This window comes from Bos javanicus, chromosome 12 (assembly GCF_032452875.1).
Source record: "Bos javanicus breed banteng chromosome 12, ARS-OSU_banteng_1.0, whole genome shotgun sequence".
Lineage (NCBI taxonomy): Eukaryota > Metazoa > Chordata > Mammalia > Artiodactyla > Bovidae > Bos > Bos javanicus.
The window spans coordinates 26,659,607-26,682,571 of record NC_083879.1 but is presented as its reverse complement, the minus strand read 5'-3'; the positions used below and the strand labels follow the sequence as shown (position 1 = coordinate 26,682,571).

The 22,965-nt window shown below is 38.3% G+C and overlaps 1 long non-coding RNA gene across 18 annotated transcripts in view; it reads right to left on the bottom strand.

Annotated features, from left to right (window-relative positions):
* LOC133258319 (uncharacterized) overlaps positions 1–22,965 on the bottom strand; it is a 594,951-nt gene that overhangs the window by 489,784 nt on the left and 82,202 nt on the right. For 17 of the 18 annotated variants that reach the window (XR_009739930.1, XR_009739939.1, XR_009739933.1 and 14 more), the window contains one exon: positions 20,959–21,011. The exons of the other annotated variant lie outside the window; for it this stretch is intronic. This is a non-coding gene — a long non-coding RNA (uncharacterized LOC133258319). The remainder of the gene's footprint in view (positions 1–20,958; positions 21,012–22,965) is intronic. 18 annotated transcript variants of the gene reach the window in all.

Genomic DNA, 22,965 nt, shown 5'->3' with positions numbered 1-22,965 from the left:
GCCTTAAAATTAGCCATGCCAGACTTTCCTCTGTCTGACTTGTTCTTATAGGGATGAAGAATATAGTCTGAGTTATTTTGGAAAAGCATTTGTTTACATGCTAAAAAGATCTACAACAGAAATCAAGAAGAATATTCATAGCCAATGTCACTGGACTATTTTTTACACAAGAACTAGGTAAATCCTACAATCTCATTAATCTTACAATCACTAATATTAATAGATAATCCTGTGGTAGTGACTACGCCTCCATAAATATCAAATATATTTTAATGGCATGTTCATCATGAAAACATTAAAATAAAAACCAAAATTTTATTATAGATTTCTATAGGAATGGTTCAACTGTGACTAGTTCTTATAGGGAAACTTTAAGGACTAGGCATTTTTTCCTCTAATCTACAATCATCCCTCCAGTCCACAAGTTTTTGAAATTTGATGATAAATGACTAATGCCCTATTAAGTTACTGTGCTGAACATTCATTAGTGTTCAATAAATACTGATTATAGTTCTTTTCCTCCTCAGCATATATCAATATCTAGCATTTTTATTTCATTTCTTATCATTCCCTTGAAAAATAATGATTGCAAATTAATTTATTTTATTCCACAGAGCTTCAAATACTTAAAAACCACTTTACTAGAAAATCTGATTTTTTTTAAGCAAGCTTTAGAATGTAATATATTGGTTTTCCTGTATACTTCATAATAACCTGTGGATTTGTTCATTCTGCCTATAATCATTTAATTATTTGTTTAAGCCAGTATGAAAGCTGCTCACTATGGTGTTTTAATTTATTGCCTCAATCTGTACTAAAGATTTACAAGATAACCTCATCCTTTCAATCTGTCATGACTGATAAAAGCTTTAAATAACCTATTAGAGAAAAGCAATGCCACACACCTGAGTAATGTTTCACATTTTAGAGCCAATTTTGATATGCAGAATTCAGAAGACAAGGTGTTAATCATCCCTGTGACATTTCGGAAATCCCCAGTGGCTGACAACGTTTGGTGCTTAGTAAAGTGAACAAGGCATTACTAAGACAATCATCAAAAAACTGCCTCGACCGTGAAGGACCAATCTGATCAAGAACAGATACACCACTTCTGGTGAAAATTCTAAGGAACCATTTTCAACCGTAATAGTGGGGGTAATAACTGGGCTTAGGGAGAAAATTGGAACTGGCTTAATATTTCAGAGCCATACCATTCAGTAGTGCTTAGAGAAACACAGCTACAGCATTCAAAAGCTATAGAATTGAAAACTGAAAGGACAAAAGTGTCTCTACCATTCTCTAAAGTTGAAACTAAACAAAATATGAAACACAAAGTCAAAACAGATATAAGCCTGCACAAATGGGACAAAAAATTGACTTTGTTAATTCCTAGAAGAATAATGAGAAAGGAGATCTTTGTAATCAAGAGAGAATTATTTTGTTTTCTGTTTGTTTTTTGTTTTTTGTCATTGACATGTTTTTTCCTGCAAACACTGCGGTGTTTCTTCCTGTTATGTTTCTTCCTAGGTGCATATGATTTAAAGACACTGAAGTGAGAGGAAGCAGGGTATTATAACAGTTATTATAACAGTTACCCTAGAGAGGGCTCTAGGGTAAGAGCCTTCTTATTCTAGATTTGGGTTTAAAACCTGCTTCCATCATTTCTTTCCATAAGATTTTTGGGCAAGTGTATGCTTAAGATCTTCTTCTGTAGAATAAGAATAAATAACAGCACTGTACCATAATCTTGCTATGACAATTGAAAGTACATAAAAATTTTTAACATGGTAGCTGCTCCATCACTGATGCTCAGAAAAAAATGGTAGCTATTATAATTAATAGCACTTTGAACATGTACATGCTCAACAGAGACTGATTGGATGGATAGATGGATGCATTGCTGAAATAAGAGAGTTGCAGACAGTAGGCAAACAGATCAGTAGGTATAGACATAAACACCTTGTTTACCAGCATTTAACTGTCTGGAAAGACTGAATACCAGAAATGCTGAACTAGAAAATCACCAGTCCAGCAAATCAATGCAAGAGAACTGGGATAACCAAGCAGGTCAATCCTTTCAGTTCTGGGTTATTCGTTAAAACTTTCAATTCACACAATGTTTTGAAATGTCATTTCATAGAAATCCCTCCACTCCTAGGAGTTTCCTCTTAGCCTCTTAATGTTGGAAATTTCAAATCTAAAAATCTATGAGACTGATAATGATATATGTCTCATGTTCATCACAAAGCACTGACAGGTAGGTATTATCATCTCTATTTCTTAAGAAATTTAGAGTCATAAGCTTTTGATAACTTGTCCCAACCCCATATCTACCAAATGGTAGAGCCAGGACTCAAACCTGGGTTTTAAATTGCATTTTAGTGCAATTGTATTCAATACCTACTATGTGTGTGGTGCTGTTTAGATACTATGGATACAAAGGTAAACAATATGCCACAACTCCCCTCAAATGGTTTATGAGTTAATATTTTAAAAAAAGAGAAACACACTCAAAACCACATTAAGTAGCTTATGAAAACTGTGCATTCTGGGTCCCACCCAGACTTCTGATTCAGCAAGAATGGGATACAGGCCAGGAGTCTGCACTTGTAAGAGGTCTTCCTGGGGTCATTCTCTCAGACCACACTTTGTTGTTGTTCAGTCACCAAGTCATGTCTGACTCTTCATGCTCCCATGGACTGCAGCAAGCACTCCCTGTCCCTCACCACCTTCCGGAGTTTGCCCAAGTTCACAGTTCGAAAGCATCACTTCTTTGGCGCTCTGCCTTCTTTATGGTCCAGCTCTCACAACAGTATGTGACTACTGGAAAAACCATAGCCTTAACTATATGGACCTAGAGACCAAACCTAGAGAAAGTTTATAATAGAGACAAGTCTAGGAACAGAAAGGGACACTTCCTGGGATGATGGCTCCTGAACTGAGGGTTGAAGGACCAGTGGAAGTTACCTAAACACAGAATAGGGAAGAAGAGTGAAGCATTTAGACAGAAAAACAGAATTGACCAAGGTTTTGAGAGATGAAACTCAACACTGGTAAAATACAGCAGTTAAAGTAAGTGAAGCCGCTCAGTCATGTTTGATTCTTTGTGACCCCATGGACTGTAGCCCACCAGGCTCCTCCGTCCATGGGATTCTCCAGGCAAGAATACTGGAGTGGGATTGCCATTTCCCTCTCCAGGGGATCTTCTCGACCCAGGGATCAAACAGTATGCAGACTTACGCACTGCAAGAAGACTCTTCACCGTCTGTCTAAGCCACCAAGGAATCTCCATGGCAGTTAAGTGTAACTAAATTAAAAGCGAGTAAAGGGGAAAGGATTTAGAGAAAATAAATACAAATCCCTAGGGATCAAGGTCCCATGGGAGCAAGATCCAGAGTTAGAGAATGTGCAGAAGGCCAGGGCCGCCCCAGGTGGATCTGAAGCAAATGAGCAAGAGATAAGTTGCTTCCTCCCAAACTTCTCTGAATCTCAGATTGTGCTATGGTGAAAGTTGTACTAGTTATTCCTGAAAAATAATATTTCGCTTGGAATGACCTGTTTCAGTTAAAATCTGTCTCTAAGGAGGATCTGAGCCAAGTTAGTAGCAGGTTTCTACACACAAAACACATATTTCAAGATAAAACAGTGAATCTTCAAATTACACTTAAGTCAATACAAGTTACAAAGCTAATTAAAGTGCAGTAAAGGCGAGACTCAGTAGCTCTTAATCTTCTGTGCTTTGCTTTACCGAATTTGAAGTCTTTCCTCTCAGGTATGCAGAGCAGATGTAAAATCGTTATGCCAGGCCTTGTCCTACTTAGAGGCCTCCTACACCTAAACCATTTCAATATTCTCTGGGTTCTGTGTAGTAAGAGTTGGCCTTTTAGACTGAGTCTTCTCCATTTCAGCCATGGGGAACGACATTTGTTCTCCACAGTCTTTGGTTTGAAGAAAGTGGGTATAATAGGATGAACATAACCAGATGGATCAGAAAAATTACACAAAAACATGCAAGCTTATAATGGGGCATAGTTATTGATCGTTGGAGAAAGACATCTGTCCGACCTAGAAAGTCAAAGAGAGAGAGTGGCTCAATTCCAGCAATCTGGGAGACAAAGAAGGAGCACATTTCATCTGCAGCCAAAGTTAGATTGCTCTGTCAGCCACGAGGGTGTTTCCATTATGCCCCACTCGTGCAGGAAAGGGCTAGGATAGGAGAAGCCAGGAAGCAGAAGAAATCACTTCACGGCTAGTTGTTCCTATTTCTCACGGTATTTCCCAGAGGGACATCACTGGCTTTTACTTTTTCCTGGACAATTCTTTCATTTGGAAGCTTTTCTCATTTACTCAAACATACTTGTTATCCCTGGCCCCTGCATACTAAATGCCAAGAGTGACCCCAAAACTCTCCCTAGTGAGGATGAAATTCCCTTAAGGAGAACCACTGAATAGATCTTTGAACCCTTGGAGAGGATCTTTGAGGTCACCAAGGTTCCACATTTCTATTTTGTAGATAAAGGAAGTGAACTCCATTCCAGATTTTATTAAGTAGGGACAAGCCTAGAACCTGATTTTCATGACTCTCAGGTAAACACTTATCCCCTATATCTTGGTGCTGCCAGATTTTGAAATGATTCCCTACCTTCCCACTGACATCTCTTATTTACACAATCTAAAACCTCTCTCTTGACCACAAGGAAAATTCAGATTTCTGACAACTTCTCTCTGTGGCAACATGTGTTGGCCTACTTTCTTTCTTGAACTTAAAGTACTGAACTAGAACTGAGCTAGAACTGAAGCCGATAGGCAAAAACTAGGCTTAGAGCTATGGGAAAACCCAGACATCTTCAGATGGAAAGTGTAGGCAAGATTAACGGATCTTATCCTCATGAAATTTAAGAGTAAGGATAAAAAAAGAACTGAAAAGCTTCCCAAGAAAAAGGTGAAAAACAAATTTCTTTAAAGAAATAATAATCAGATTTACACCATAATTTTCATCAGAAATACTGGATCCTAATAATAATAGCCAGTAAGCATTGCTATCAAGTAGGTAAAGAAACAAAATCTTCAAATTGAAGGGAGGAGGGTGGCAGTGTTAATTTTTGAAACTAGAATTCTGTATCACTCAAAACACGAGATAAAATGCATGCATATATGAATATATATTCAGGCATATATGCAATAAAATGTTTATCTGACATACAAAACAATTACCTCAGTTTTTCCCACTAAAAAAGTGAGAAGTCTAAGAAAGACATTCAGTTCAGTTCAGTGGCTCAGTTGTGTCCCACTCTTTATGACCCCATGGGCTGCAGAATGCCAGGCTTCCCTGTTCATCACCAACTCCCAGAGTTTACTCAAACTCATGTTCATTGAGTCAGTGATGCCATCCAACCATCTCACCCTCTGTCATTCCCTTCTCCTCCTTCTGCCTTCCATCTTTCCCAGCATTAGGGTCTTTTCCAATGAGTCAGTTCTTCACATCAGGTGGCCAAAGTACTGGAGTTTGAACTTCAGCATTAGTCCTTCCAATGAATATTCAGGACTGATTTCCTTTAGGATGGACTGGTTGGATCTCCTTGCAGTCCAAGGGACTCTCAAGAGTCTTCTCCAACACCGCAAAAGCATCAATTCTTTGGCGCTCAGCTTTCTTTCTAGTCTAACTCTCACATCCATACATGACAACTGGAAAAACCATAGCTTTGACTAGATGGACCTTTGTTGGCAAAGTAAGGTCTCTGCTTTTGAAGATGCTATCTAGATTGGTCATAACTTTCCTTCCAAGGAGCAAGAGTCTTTTAATTGTATGGCTGCAGCCACCATCTGCAGTGATTTTGGAAACCAAAAGAATAAAGTCTGTCACTGTTTCCATTGTTTCCACATCTATTTGCCATGAAGTGATAGGACCAGATGCCATGATCTTGGTTTTCTGAATGTTGAGTTTTAAGCTAACTTTTTCACTCTCCTCTTTCACTTTCATTAAGAGGCTTTTTAGTTCTTCTTTGCTTCCTGCCATAAGGGTGGTGTCATCTGCATATCTGAGGTTATTGATATTTCTCCCAGCAATCCTGATTCCAGCTTGTGATTCATCCAGCCCAGTGTTTCTCATGATGTACTCTGCATATAAGTTAAAAAGCAGGGTGACAATATACAGACTTGATGTGCTCCTTTCCCCATTTAGAACCAGTCTGTTGTTCCATGTCCAGTTCTAACTGTTGCTTCCTGACCTGCATACAGATTTCTCAAGAGGCAGGTCAGGTGCTCTAGTATTTCCATCAACAAAAGAGTCTGAAATGCAGTACTTAGATGCAATCTCAAAAACGACAGAATGATCTCTGTTCATTTCCAAAGCAAACCATTCAGTATTACAGTAATCCAAGTTTATGCCCCATCCAGTAATGCTGAAGAAACTGAAGTTAAATGGTTCTATGAAGACCTACAAGACCTTCTAGAAGTAACACTCAAAAAAGATGTCCTTCTCATTATAGGGAAAGTGAAAGTGAAATCACTGAGTCATGTCCGACTCTTTGCAACCCAATGGACTGTAGCCCACCAGGCTCCTCCATCCATGGGATTTTCCAGGCAAGAGTACTGGATTGGGTTGCCATTTCCTTCTCCATCATTATAGGGAACTGGAATGCAAAAGTAGGAAATCAAGAAATACCCGGAGTAACAGGCAAATTTGGCCTTGGACTACAGAATGAGGCAGGGCAAAGGCTAATAGAATTTTGCCAAGAGAATGCACTGGTCATAGCAAACACCCTCTTCCAAACACAGAAGAGAAGACTCTACACGTGGACATCACCAGATGGTCAATACAAAAATCAGACTGATTATATTCTTTGCAGCCAAAGATGGAGAAGCTCTATACAGTCAGCAAAAACACGACAGGGAGCTGACTGTGGCTCAGATCATGGACTCCTTATTGCCAAAGTCAGAATTAAAGTGAAGAAAGTAGGGGAAACCACTAGACCATTCAGGTATGACCTAAATCAAATCCCTTATGACTATATAGTAGAAGTGACAAATAGATTCACGGGATTAGATCTGATAGACAGAGTGCCTGAAGAACTATGAAGAGAGGTTCGTGACATGGTAGAGGAGGCAGGAATCAAGACCATCCCCAAGAAAAAGAAAAGCAAAAAGGCAAAAGTGTTTTCTGAGGAGGCCTTACAAATAGCTCTGAAAAGAAGAAAAGTGAAAGGCAAAGTAGAAAGGAAAGATATACCCATTTGAATGCACAGTTCCAAAGAATAGCAAGGAGAGATAAGAAAGCCTTCCTCATGCTATGCTATGCTAAGTCACTTCAGTCGTGTCCGACTCTGTGCGACCCCATAGATGGCAGCCCATCAGGCTCCCCGTCCCTGGGATTCTCCAGGCAAGAACACTGGAGTGGGTTGCCATTTCCTTCTCTAATGCATGAAAGTGAAAAGTGAAAGTGAAGTCACTCAGTCATGTCTGACTCTCAGCAGCCCATGGACCGCAGCCTAGCAGATTCCTCCGTCCATGGGATTTTCCAGGTAAGAGTACTGGAGTGGGGTGCCATCGCCTTCTCTGAGCCTTCCTCATAAATCAGTGCAAAGAAATAGAGGAAAACAATAGAATGGGAAAGACTAGAGATCTCGTCAAGAAAATTAGAGATACCAAGGGAATATTTCATGCAAACATGAGCACAATAAAGGACAGAAATGGTATGGACCTAACAGAAGCAGACGATATTAAGAAGAGGTGGCAAGAATACACAGAAGAACTATACAAAAAAAGATCATCAAGGCCCAGAGAAGCACGATGGTGTGATCACTCACCTAGAGCCAGACATCCTGGAATGTGAAGTCAAGTGGGCCTTCGGAAGCATGACTACGAACAAAGTTAGAAGAGCTGATAGAATTCCAGTTGAGCTATTTCCAATGCTAGAAGATGCTGCTGTGAAAGTGCTGCACTCAATATGCCAGCAAATTTGGAAAACTCAGCAGTGGCCACAGGACTGGAAAAGGTCAGTTTTCATTCCAATCCCAAAGAAAGGCAATGCCAAAGAATGCTCAAACTATGGCAAAATTGCACGTATCTCACACGCTAGCAAAGTAATGCTCAAAATTCTCCGAGCCAGGATTCAATAGGACGTGAACTGTGAACTTCCAGATGTTCAAGCCAGATTTTGAAAAGGCAGAGGAACCAGAGATCAAATTGCCAACATCCGTTGGATCATCACAAAAGCAAGAGAGTTCCAGAAGAACATCTACTTCTGCTTTATTGACTACATCAAAGCCTTTGACTGTGTGGATCACAACAAACTGTGGAAAAGAAAGACATTATTTTTTTAATATAACGAAACTAACTCAATTTAAAATACTGTAATTCCTGGTGTGCCAGCTGCAGCACACACAGAATCCACTAGCCATGTGCATGAAAGATGTTAGAGAGCTCAGTGCAGGGAGACCACACCTGGGTGAGCAGACGGGGTTACCTCTGGGTTTGGTCATTCACAAATGGCGCCCCAGTCCACCTCTAAAGCAGGTTGTGCATACAGTCACAGAGATGCACGTGAGGTTTAATTCTTGAAATTTTTGATGGTTTGAACTTCATTCCCAGAAAACTTAAATGACAGTGGCCTAAATAATATAGGGATTAACTCTTTCCTCATAAAATAAGAACCCAACATGAATGGAACTTATGGTCATTGAATTAAGTGAAATAAATCAGAGAAAGATGAATACTGTAAGATCTCACTTGCATATGGAATCTAAAAGAGTCAAACACTAGAGACAGGTACTAGAAATGGGGGAAATTTTGGTTACAAGATGAGTAAATTCTGGGGTCTAATGTACAGCATGATGAGTATAGTTTACAATACTGTTTTATATGCTTGAAAGTTGCTAAGAGAGTAGATCTTAAATGTTCTCACTACAAAAAAAAGGTCATCATGTGGTTTTGACTGAAGCGTTAACTAATGGTACTATGGTAACCATTTCACAGTATATATGCATCAAATCAACATATTTTACACCTTAAATTCATAATTTTATATGTCAATTATATCTCAGTAAAGCTGGGGTCAGGGGTAGGTGGAGGGAGAACATTCAAGCCCAAGGAATGACATAAGCAACAGGAGTCAGGTAAGCAGACTCAACAAAGAGTAGAAATCAGAACAGCAGTTCTCAGCCTGTGGGCCCAGGACCTGGGGCTAAGCAGCTCTTACAAGAGGGCTGTAAGTCAAGGTATCAGACTCCTGGCAGACAGACTGAATAGTACCCTTACACATAAATACTACTACTGCCATTCAAATGTATTAGGTTCCATTGTGATTAGATAAATTCGTATGAATTTCAAAGAACCAGTAAATTCATTTTCAGTATCTAAACTTACATTTTCTCAATTAGTAAGTATTAAATACAAATTCTCCATTTCAAGAAGTGTATAGAGTTTTTTTTTTTTGTGGTTAAAGTGAGAATTTCATACTTTAAATGTTTGGAACTATTGTGTTAATAAATATTGGAGGTTTCATTCTCTGACAATGGAGTTTTAAACAAAAGGATGGGAGAGGCAGTGTATATGAAGCAGCCCAGCCACCATAGACAGTTGAAGACATTTTTTTCTAATATTTGGATTAAAGAGAAAATCAAATACAACATTTTGTAAAAATGTATTAAAAGGTTACATATTAAAACCTATAAACTTTGAAGTTTTTTCCAGGAAATACAAAGTATTACAGTTGATGTAAAAAGAAGGGGACGACAGAGGATGAGATGGTTGGATGGCATCGCTGACTCAATGGACATGAGTTTGACTAGGCTCTAGGAGATGGTGATGGATAGGGAAGCCAGGTGTGCTGCCATCCGTGGGGTCACAAAGAACTGGACATGACTTAGCGACTGAACAACAACAACAATGTGGTCTTTAAGTATAGACAACACTGGAAAAGTTGATAAGTAGTTGTATGCTAGAAGGAATCTCTCTCAAAGAATAGATAATTATTGTCATATTTAAACTATTCCAGGAAATTGGAAAATATTTTTTCCAAGATACCAAGCCAGATACCCAAACTGAACAAGAACAAAGTAAAGAATAATCTAATTATGACTGAAGAATACAGGATAAATATACAGTACTCTAAGCATTAATATATTAAATTCAGCCTATTATTAAATATTAATTCACAACGATTAAGTAGGGCTTATTTCAGGATGTTTTAGTATTAGGAAAATCTACATGAACAGATTACAGGAGAAAAACTCATAGATCATTTTGAAATACGACAAAAAACATTTAGTAAATTTCACCTCACTTTCATGATGGAGGAATTATATCTTACTACTAATTGATTAGGGAAATACAGGATAAGATACCATAAATGAATTAAATAACACTTTCAAGTGAATTTGACTTTCCTTAATTATAGTAGCTAATGTGATAATGGTGACTGGCAGAAGCATTCAGGAAACTACACAGTGAAACATTAGAAAGGTTGCTATTAGTTTCTAGAGTAAAATAAGATGTTGTATTATTTCAAAGTTGTGCTGGAGTAAAAAAAAAAAAAAAAATCCCCAATCTCAGTTCCTTACAACTATTTAGGTCTACTTTTCACACTTCATGACAATTCCTTGTCAATTCCGACTTTGTCCTACATGGTATATTTGACTTCAAAACTCCACCTCTTTGTTATCTGTCAGAGAGATATTCCACACATGCACAAAGATATTTGTATAAATACGTTCACTGAAAACCCAAAACCCATCACTAGCAGAATAGTTTTCAAAATTATGGTAAATCCCTACTATGAATCAAGAAAACTTATCTTCAGGAAGCAAGAGTTAGAACTGGACATGGAACAACAGACTGGTTCCAAATAGGAAAAGGAGTACGTCAAGGCTGTATATTGTCACCCTGATTATTTAACTTATATGCAGAGTACATCATCAGAAACGCTGGGCTGGAAGAAGCACAAGCTGGAATCAAGATTGCCGGGAGAAGTATCAATCACCTCAGATATGCAGATGACACCACCCTTATGGCAGAAAGTGAAGAGGAACTCAAAAGCCTCTTGATGAAGGTGAAAGAGGAGAGTGAAAAAGTTGGCTTAAAACTCAACATTCAGGAAATGAAGATCATGGCATCTGGTCCCATCACTTAATGGGAAATAGATGGGGAAACAGTGGAAACAGTGTCAGACTTTATTTTTGGGCTCCAAAATCACTGCAGATGGTAACTGCAGCCATGAAATTAAAAGACGCTTACTTCTTGGAAGGAAAGTTATGACCAACCTAGATAGCATATTGAAAAGCAGAGACATTACTTTGCCAACAAAGGTCCGTCTAGTCAAGGCTATGGTTTTTCCTGTGGTCATGTATGGATGTGAGAGTTGGACTGTGAAGAAAGCTGAGCGCCGAAGAATTGATGCTTTTGAACTGTGGTGTTGGAGAAGATTCTTGAGAGTCCTTTGGACTGCAAAGAGATCCAATCAGTCCATTCTGAAGGAGATCAGACCTGGGATTTCTTTGGAAGGAATAATGCTAAAGCTGAAACTCCAGTACTTTAGCCACCTCATGCGAAGAGTTGACTCATTGGAAAAGACCCTGATGCTGGGAGGGATTGGGGGCAGGAGGAGAAGGGGACGACAGAGGATGAGATGGCTGGATGGCATCACTGACTCAATGGACGTGAGTCTGGGTGAACTCCGGGAGTTGGTGATGGACAGGGAGGCCTGGCGTGCTGCGATTCATGGGGTCGCAAAGAGTCGGACACAACTGAGCAACTGATCTGATCTGATCTGATATTTCCTTCTTCTTAATTTCAAATATATTTCAAGTATACTACTGTATACTCACTATGATGGCTTTATCAAGTTCTTATGTTTCTGGGACATTGTATTTTGGGGTTTTATTTTTATTTGTGGGGTTTTTTTTTTTGGTTTATTATTTGTCATACAAAAGTTTAAAACAAAGATAATACCTTTGTAGCTTATATTCTTTATTATTATATTATAACCCTCTATACCCCAATAATTCCTTGAGATTTGGATTCCACATTCTAGAAAATTGTAGTATCATTCCTGTTTTCATTTTGTTTGCATTTACTGAGTGTGTTTTGCCTCTTGTTTTCTTTGTACTCTTTTTTAGTTATTGTGGTATGTTTCTCCCAGATCTTACAGAGCCTTGACTTTAAAAGTATAACTAAAACCAGAAAGTTCATGGATTCAATGAAACTCTGAAACAATGAAATATGGTTCAAACAAATTCTTTGAAAAGCTACATGTTTAGCCGGCCATAATGTCTTATTGGACAGATAAGGTAAGCGTCAGTGAAATTTTACATACTTGTTCTCTTTAAATTTAAAGTAAACCCATTATTTAATTTATACTTTAAATTTAAAGTATATCCATTATTTAACTTGCCATTTTAAAGTTGAATGTATGTGTCAGCCTGTTTTCTAAGGAAGGAAAATAGCTTTCCTAATATGTAAGGATTTCTTTTAAGAGTTCTCAGAATTGTTGATTTGTAAAGTTGACACAAGACTGCTTTCTATAGGAAACTGTTTAAACTGTTTGTGGTATAAGATTGTGTGTGTTCCATGATGTGGTAAACCACAGCTGTCATAGGAGATTAACTTTAACTACCAATTATATCTCACCATGATCTCAACAACTAGAACTAATTAATTCTACTTCTTTAAGGGACTGTGCAGGTTTCCTGAACACAAAACATAAAAATATTTTCTTCATATATAAACTACCTTTAATAAAATACAAGTGACTGTAACAGATTAAAAGATAAGAAAAAAAAAATCTCAATTTGCCATGTCAGTAAGACTAGTATGATTGAACAAAAATGTAACATGTTTATCTTATGGCTTATTTTCAGAGAAACTGCAAAAGATGAAGACTGACAATCATGAAAAAAAATTCCACAGATAGATCTAAACCTCTTTCACCTTGAGACACACATCTGCTGCCAGGATAACTGAGCTGGAAGAAGTTCAAAAACTGTCTACCATACTTAGCAAAAATCTTTATCCCCAAAGAGACTGAGGACTTGTTACTCTGAGTATGTCTCCAAGAGCAAGATAAAATGGTGAGCTAAGTCTCTCTGATAGTCCAAGCACCATGAAAGACATTGGAATATAGCAGTGACACGTGTAAACACTGCCCTCCTGAACTTACAGTTTAATATTGTTGTTTAATCGCTAAGTCATGTCTGACTCTTTTGCGACCCTATGGACTGAAGACTGCCAGGCTCCTGTATTCATGGGCTTCTCCACGCAAGAATACTAGAGTGGGAAGCCATTTCCTTCTCCAGGGGATCTTCCCGACCCAGTGATCGAATCCGCATCTCCTGCATTTTCAGGCAGATTCTTTACCACTGAGCTACCAAGGAAGCCTTACAGATTAATATATTAATACTTGCCTGTTACCCTGCTCTTGCTGCCCAATTTGGTACCATTAGCCACACATAGATATTTAAAGTTAAATTTAATAAAAGTTTAAAATCAGTCATGCTAGCCATATTTCAAGTGCTAATGTACAACATGATGACTATAGTTAACACTAATATATATTTAAAAGTTGTTGACAGAGTAGATCCTAAGAGTTCTCATTACAAAAGAAAGATTTTTTTTCTTTTTTTTTTGTTTTCTGTTTTTGTATCTATATGAGATGATGGATGTAACTAAACTTATTTGGGTAACTATTTCACAGTATATACCTTAAACTTACTTACACAGCACTGTGTGTCAATTATATCTCAATAAAATTAGAGAAAAACAAATTTAGGACTTAACTGGAGGTAATCCCTATCTATGAGGTAAAAAGAAAGGAAAGGGAAAAATCTATCTATGAGGTATGAGCTAAAAAGAAAGGAATGGGAAAATCCATTTCTTTGCTATCTCTTTGTAAATTCTAAGACATTTAATACTGAAACAGGTCATGTAACTCCTGTTCAGCATCACCATCCCATGGTTATGGAGGAGGCCACATTACATCTATACCCTTGCTAGAGCTATGAAAGAATTTCAGTATATTTAAGAGTACAATACCTTGCATACAAGAATTGCATAATAAATATTTGGACAGTCCCTGACAGGTGCCTATATCCCTGAATTAGTGCAAGCTTCCAGTAATCTTTTTCTTTCTGAGCCTAGGTGATCTCACAAGCCAGCATTTTACTCTACAAGCATCTGTCCATCTAAGACCACAGCTGCTCTTCATCTTTTTTTTATTACTACATCAGGTCATCAAAAATGAGCACAAGCCTTCTCTCCTCTGTGTTACACTTAGATAAGGTGGGAAGACCAACACAGCAGGGTTGCTGAGTCCTCTCCCCTAACCCATATGCCTTGTCACTCTGTCTGAGTCTGGTTATACAGCCAGGACTCACAGGAAAGCTCCCCTGGCAGGGCAGAGCCTTTGCCACTGCATCTTGCAACATGACCTCTACTGCTCGACTCCCATCCTCATCTCCCAGCTCCCATTCTTAGACCCACCCAATCTGTCTAACATGAATGTGGGTCAAGTTTTACTTTTCCTCAGGAGGTTTCTCACCCAGTGTAAGTCTGACATTGATTGTATCCTGTAATAGCTGCTGGTCACTTGTGATGTAGCTGTGCCTGTACAAACTTGGTCAGAGTTGTTCATGTTGTGGTCCCTTCTGTTAAGTGATATGTGTTGATCGATAACTACGATGAGTTGAATTTCCATGTAAAATATCTTTAGGAAGATCACACTATGATTCAGCTTTGACATGAAAAGCTGCTATATATGAAGGAAGGAATGGAAACAGCAATGGAACACAAGTTTGATCTTAGTAAAGCCAAACTTTGTCATTGGAAGAATGACTGAAATTCTATATTTTATTGCAAAAAACAATAATCAAGTGCTTTGTAGGAACTAAAAAAGAACACCCACAACTAAATGAATCTGTGTTACATTCTGTTACTGAGACAATGGAAAAGAACTGACAATCACACCTAAGCAACATATGTGAAGGGAGAGGAAATTGCTCAGACCATCAGATGGATGAAGGAAAATTCAAAGCAATGAGAGGTTGATGTGATTGGTTTGTGCATCCAATGGGACTAGCATTAAGGCACCAAACACTATTTTGTCTTCTAATTTTGAACAGGAACTACTTAACTTTCAATAAAATGATTTAATTGATAAAAACATGAAATTGAATTTAGACAAGTATAGAAAACCCTAGAGAAACTCCAGTATTCTTTGACATGCTTAGAAATTATATTATGAATATAATGAAATCAAGGAATCAAAATCATGAGTTTGAGTAACAAAGAGTGGTTTATTACTGTGTTGTTATGCTAAATTGCCAATGGCCAAAAGTTTGGTTCCATACTTAAGAGTGTAAAGCAAAATAAAATCTAGAGTAAGAAATCACCCCCTAAATAAACATCACTTCCCCCCAAATAATTATTTGTGACACCTGAGTGATTAAATTCCATCAAAGAAGCCCCAAAGAACCTAAGTAACCCATCAAGCATGTTAGTTCTGGATGCTTTTGAGATGTGTCTAGACAGTTCTAGCAAGAACAACAAAATGATAGCACTAAAACTGTTGGTGGATTGGAGAAAAATTCCAGAGAAAACAACGGAGCATTCTTTCAAGAACTGTTGCATCATCAAGGTTTCTGACATACGCATTTATGGATGTGAGTCAAAAGTCATTTAGAAGAATCAGACCATGAATGGGAAGTATTTCAGGAATGCTTTAACCAAGCAGTTTCATTTATATTTCCTTTCTAAAAGGAACAAGTGATAAATCATTTTTTAAACTATGCTAAATAAGTCTAAAAGAGCTCTTCAATATACAAAATGTTGTTTAATTGGAAAGAGGCACTGTGCCATGGTTTAATTTGAATTATTTTCTCTAAGTAGTATATAGGAGAAGGCAATGGCACCCCACTCCAGTACTCCTGCCTGGAAAATCCCATGGATGGAGGAGCCTGGTAGGCTGCAGGCCACGGGGTCGCTAAGAATAGGACACAACTGGGCGACTTCACTTTCACTTTTCACTTTCATGCATTGGAGGAGGAAATGGCAACCCACTCCCGTGTTCTTGCCTGGAGAATCCCAGGGACAGTGGGGCCTGGTGGGCTGCCGTCTATGGGGTCGCACAGAGTCGGACATGACTGAAGCGACTTAGCAGCAGTAGTAGCCAGTACTCTTGCCTGGAAAATCCTATGGGCGGAGGAGCCTGGTGGGCTACAGTCCACGGGGTCGCTAAGAGTCGGACACGACTGAGCGACTTCACTTTCACTTTTCACTTTCATGCATTGGAGAAGGAAATGGCAACCCACTCCAATGTTGTTGCCTGGAGAATCCCAGGGACGGGGGAGCCTGGTGGGCTGCCGTCTGTGGGGTCACACAGAGTCGGACACAACTGAAGCGACTTATAAGCAGCAGCAGCAAGTAGTATATAAGATAATGGTGCACCTTACAATAGGTAGCACCTTTAATTCAATTAAATGCTATACACTTTTTTGCTCATTGCTTTTCTAGATGGCTGTAACAGTTTAGACAGCCATAAGGGCATACAATAAAGATGGCCATTTTCAGTGGTGAAAATTAAACCCAAGGCTCTTAATCCTGACTTTGTTGAGACCATTGAGCTTCTCAGGGAATCTCCAGTGCATACTCTAAAGAAGGCTCATTCTCCTTCAGCACCAAAACATGATGTCTCTGTTGAGCTCTCCTTAGGAATCATGAAGAATGGAAATCTTTGATGACAGAGCAATGTAACGGCCCTTCACATATGCCACAAATACACCCAAGTAGCTGACATTTTTCCTACGTTCAACAAGCATTTTGGAGCATATTTACTATGTTCTAGATATTACAGTAGCCAGAACTCATTTGAAGGAAACTTACTTTTGAAGTGATCTTGATGTTTTTGCCCCTAATTGACCATTAGTCAAAATATTAAGCCTTGAGGTGTATAATTAGAAAAGCATGTTTTCATAGTTTTATAATCTGTGTAGTAAATATAACCATGTAAAGGCATAGCAAAATGTAGTCTTTCTGTCACTGAATGTCACGGTAGCCACAGAAGCAGCCTGCTGACAAGCCTGATAAGGCTATTTTTAGCATATCACCTTTTTAGAACATTTGTGATTGTTAATTATGACCATTTGGAGCTCACAGATGGTATATGAAATTGTAGTGTTCTGTTTTAGATAATGAGGGTGGTGATATAACAAATAAATCATTGTGAAACAAAAGGACAAAGTTGGTGCACAGCATGGTATATTGGTTATTTATTACACACAGTACCTTGCCTGTTAACGGTGATTTTTAGTTGATTTCTAGCCACTGTTCCATCTGCCACTCTGGTCTTATGTTTACACAACTTGCTACCTCTCTCCTTGTAACCTCTGGTCTCTCCTTTTTTGCAGCTCCTGAGTTTCTCAGCTTACATTTCAATGCTAAAGAATTAGACACAACCCTGCCAATTGAAATGATTTTCCACAGCCTCCAACAGGCAGTTTTCCTTCAGTTAGTACATTCTTCACCCCGTTCCCTATGCCTTCTGGTCATTGCCAGTTACACTCCCACCAACAATCTCTCTACATATAGTGATTATTTTCCTTCTTTCTGCCTATCAAAACTCTGCCAATCCTTCAAGATACACCTTAGATCCAAAGCTCTCTGCACAGCATGTACTGACTTCACAAATTGTCATCATTTTCTTCCTTGAATTCCAAGTGCAAACACAGTAAGTGCCACATAATTTTATATGACTTTTTCCCTGATTGTGTCTTATTCCCATGGAGGTCTTAGTTCAATCAGTTGACAAAGTTACAAACAACAGAAAGCCTAGATGCTCTTCTGTGGGTTCTTCCACCACACCAAATAAAGATACAAGTGAGACAAGGAAGAATCAGTGGTTAATAAACACCTGTTGAGTCTGTAATACAGAAATAATTTCCAACTGAATATTCAGAAAATAACATTTTCAGGTCCATTTTCTTAAAGTAGAAGAAGCTTAATCTAACAGCTGGTGTAGAATGTTGACTCTGATGATGTGATAAATAATCCCTCAGAAATTTACAATTCTGTAAACTGTCAAGGACCTCTCCAAGATGTGCATCACAGGATCCTGAATTTCCAGGGCTCAAATCACTAATTTCATAGTTGGAGCTTTACGAGGCCAAGGAGACTGAGCAACAGAAGGAAGGAATCTATTTGGGGGTTACCACTAGCAATTTGTTACAATATTCAGTGCACTATTTTGTATTGATTTGGGCATTTGGCATAGTGTTTCAGTTATATATTATTCACTTAGTATTTTGATATTTCTACTGCTGAGATAAAAACCTCAGGAAAATGGTATACAAATTCATATAATGAGATATAAAAAGTTACTTGATAGAAAATTATTAGGAGGTTTGATCAGTATATTATTTACATTTGGGATACTTAAATTCAGAAAATCAAGGTTTGCTATGAGATCAGCCCTGGGATTTCTTTGGAAGGAATGATGCTAAAGCTGAAACTCCAGTACTTTAGCCACCTCATGCGAAGAGCTGACTCATTGGAAAAGACTCTGATGCCGGGAGGGATTGGGGGCAGGAGGAGAAGGGGACAACAGGATGAGATGGCTGGATGGCATCACTGACTCGATGGACGTGAGTCTCAGTGAACTCCGGGAGTTGGTGATGGGGTCGCAAAGAGTCAGACACGACTGAGCGACTGAACTGAATATACATTTTAAACGGAGGGAGGGAGAGAGAGAGAAGATAAAGGATCCATGTTAAAGAAGACAGGAAATCCAATCAATGAGAAGGAAAATAGCTTACAAATTAACTACTGCATCCCTTTGTCACACTGTCTTGATATGTTATCTGTCTCAATGGCTCTGATTTTGATGGTAAAGAAAAGAACTGGAGCCTCATACTCTTCTTTGGGTGTCTGCATCCCTTTTGTGATAGTCTTTTATTTTGAACCTGAAGTTACAATGTGTACAAAATACTATGATGATAAAGGAGATGAAACTTCACTGGAAAGTTTAAATTGGATAGCCAAAGTGGCAAGTAAAGTCAGCATGGTTTCTGACCCAACAACTCTATTGTCCTAATGATTTCTGATACTTCAAATTAGATCAGTGTTGCAGGGACCTGACTTTCTAGAAAAGCCATTGGTAAGAGAAGGTAGGGCTATCCAAAAAAGTGCCCTTCAAACCCTCTTTTCCTTCTCTTGTTTTCTACTTTGACCTGTGTTGCTCCTGTTTTTCTAAGTAGTGTGGGCATCTCAAAATAGAAACCGTTTTTTTATGTCTGTGAACAGATCTTACAATGTCCATATTATGCTAAGCAAACTGAAAATGTAAAATGCATACTTGGTGGTTGACTACTAGTTTGAGAGAAGTTAATAAATTATATGTATAAGAAAAAGAAGAAAGAATAATCTGACTATTGTAAATCTAGTTACTTATGAATAATTCTCACCCAGAATTCATCCTAAGACACTTATTTGAAAACTCTTTGAGATTTTCCACCTCAGGGACTTTAGATAATTATGGAGATACATTAAGTTTTAAGGTAGGTAGAATTAATTGTATTTATTGTGTTAATCCCCTGCCTCTTCTTTTTTCCTCATGTTAATTCTCTAACTACTCATACACATTTTTTTTTTACTCTTTTCAACATTCATACTTTTATTCAGCCTTCAAGAGACACTAGATGAACATCTAAGCTCTGAGCCCTCTGAATGCCACCAAGGATACAAACGAATAAGGCATAACGTTTCAGGCTACCCAGGTGGTGCAGGGGTAAAGAATCCGCTTGCCAATGCAAGAGATCCAAGAGACTCAGGCTCCATCCCTGGGTTGGGAAGATCCTCTGGAATTGGAAATGGCAACTGCTTCAGTACACTTGCCTGGAAAATTCAGAGGAGCCTGATGGGCTACAGTCCACAGGGTCACAAAGAGTCAGACACAAATGACCACACAAACACAAGGTTTCTTAGTATATGAAGTAGCACATGAGAGAGTTTTTGTGCAACTGAATAAGGTTAGAACTGCTATTACAGGAAACCAATTTCATGCAGAAGCATTTGATAAGTCACGACCAACTAGAATGCTACAATTTCCCATTTTATTCTTGCTGAATATATACTATCACTCCAGTCATTCTTTAGAGGACAACATGCATGCATGCTCAGTCTATTTGTCATGTCTGACTCTTTGCGAATCACACAGACTATAACCCACCAGGTTCTTCTGTCCATGGAATTTTCCAGGCAAGAATACTGGAGCAGGTTGCCATTTCCTACTCCAGATGATCTTCCTGACCTAGGGATCAAATCCATCTCTTGCACCTCCTGCATTGGCAGGTAAATTCTTTACCACTGAGCCACCAGAGAAACATTTTAGAGGACAAAGGATTTTATAAATGGAACAACAGGTGTGTGAGTGTCATGTGTAATTATGTCCTATTAATAGAGGTTTCCTTTTCTATAAGATTTCTCATGATTGAGTGCTTGGTACATGGTTTGTTTTCTAATTACAATTAATCATTTCTTACTTGAAGGCATTCTGGTAACACATTTCTGCCACTATTTTTAGATCTATGACAAATCATATATTTTGTAGTAACTCAGAAATGCTTTTCATTGAATAGTTCTCATCAAACACTGCTTGATAGAAGATACAAATGGTCTCATGTGATCCCACAGGTTGGCTTCACTTCAAAGAGAAGGAAATTTAAGCCCATTTTACCAACTAACCCATCGATGAGGGATGCAGGGAGGGCAATCTTAGGCCTATCGTAAAGAAGACATTTGCTATTGTTTGGAATGGACTGTGATCCCAAAATGTCTCCTTATAGAGTCATTTATTGTTGATTTTCCTTCAATAAAAGATGATCTTTCATTTTTGAACGCCTGTTAAAATGCAAACAGTACCGAGAGATCTAAATTCACACCAAAGTAAAAATAATATCAACTGACATCAACTCTTACCTGAGAAAAAATTGTGCGATTCAACTGACTTTAAGAACCAGGAAGAATTTATCCTGAAAGGAGGAAAGGACAAACATTTAGGAGGTGCTGAGGACACATTTCTCTTATTTGCAATTTGCCAAGGATTGAGGCAGACTAGAAAGTTGGCAGAATTTTCACCAACGTTTTCGGTCTTAAAGTCCATCCTTCTACCTGCCAATTTCCTGACTTCCGGGGAGGGAGGCTTGCCTCTGACACCCAAGCCACGCACGTAGTCAAGCCCTTACAGGAACCACAGTTCACTCTATGTCTGCTTATGTTTAAGTCAAGTGTTCAGCGGAGTTTCTAAAGTTCAATCCATGATGCAAACTCAACTGTTCTCAGTCCAGTTATCTTTCTGATTACCCAGGAAAGAGAAACCACACCTCCTCAGATCTTTCTTGAATTCCACTAACACGTTCTGAGCTCTTCAATCTACAGAAGCACTAGAATATTTATTAAATGGGTGAATAAGTGAAAGAACAAAGAAAAAAAAGAAGGCAAAATATGGTGGAAGCAACCTGGTAAGCAAATGGTTTGGGAAGCAGACAATCTGATTAAAATATAATCACTCTCCATGACTGCTCAGTAGCTATAAGCTTTAAATATCACTAAAGATTCTTCCTCTTTCAGATCCCTTCACTTGGTAGGACACAGCACAACACTAGGAATGCCTCGGAGTAGTGATGACAGTTGCATTAAAAAGTGTTGATTCTTACTCTACTTTCGCAAAATGGTTTGGGTATAACTGTAGTATGACTGCCTGGAGGCTCCTAGCCTTCCAGCTTATCTCACTGAGAAGAGGACTATGTGGTGGTGTGTAAGGCATTATCTGTACAGCACTTGTGCTTCATTGTGTGTGCTTTTACCAGCTTGTGAAAAGTGAAAGCATTGCCATTGTGTGGTGTTCTATGGGAAAACCTCTGTTTTCACAGAATGCAGGTGTGTGGGTTTGGAACAAAGTAGTTTCTGCTGCACAAGTGGTGACTACTCCAAATGCCTTACGCTTGGATTTATCACACAAAGAACCAAGGTTACACTCTCCATAAAATAAAAAGCCTTTTTTGCCAGCTAAAGTTCATTCTACGCAAGCAGAGTAAGAGGGAATTTGATAGAATCATAGCCAGAACATTCAAGCAAAACAATTACTCTTGCCTGAATTATTCAGCATAAGGTATTTCTCCCCTTAAATAATGGCTTTACCAGAGTAATTTAAATAGCCCTATCAGAATCTCTAAGTGACAACTTATTTGATGAATAGAGATAAAAGATTTTTAAGAAAAGAAGTTTAATTTTTCAATTACTAAGGAAACATATAGTTAACTAAAAATAATTAAGATGTTGAAGCTCCCTTGAAAGTGGGGGGCAGGGGTGGGGGGGAACTAACTAAAGATACAGATCTTTCAGTATCAAGCAATACAGAATTCTTTATGGTCCTAATTTACCTGAAGAATCTTTTGCCATCACTTAGAAGATTTTCATGTAGTTAAAATCAATCTCTTACACTCCCTTGGACCATTTTGGTGATTTTTGACATCCTACATATGCAAAATCATTTACTCAAAGTGACTAGAAAAGTGGAAAAATTAGAGTTTCATGGTTTACGAATTGGAATTTATACTGATTTTACAGCTTTGCTTTTAAAGAAAGGAAAATGTTTTCTACAGTTAAAAAATCACTCCAACAGATGGGCCTATCTCCTCTATTTTTATTTCTAGTTGGCTTACGGGTGAATTACCCTGGACATAGTTATAAATTTGAAATTATAGGAACTGCTGAGGGGTGATTTTTTTCTGGCTATAAAATACAATGAGGACACAGCTGCAGCATCTAGAAAGTGAGGGAAGCTAAAACCATAAAAATAATACTGTTTCTTCTTTGTTTTGGATGCAAGAGTAAGCTTCTCTGGTTTCCCAGTATTTATAATGATTAATCTAAGGCCACATTCCCAGAAGAGTAATTAGCCAGTCAATTACTTCAGTGTGAATC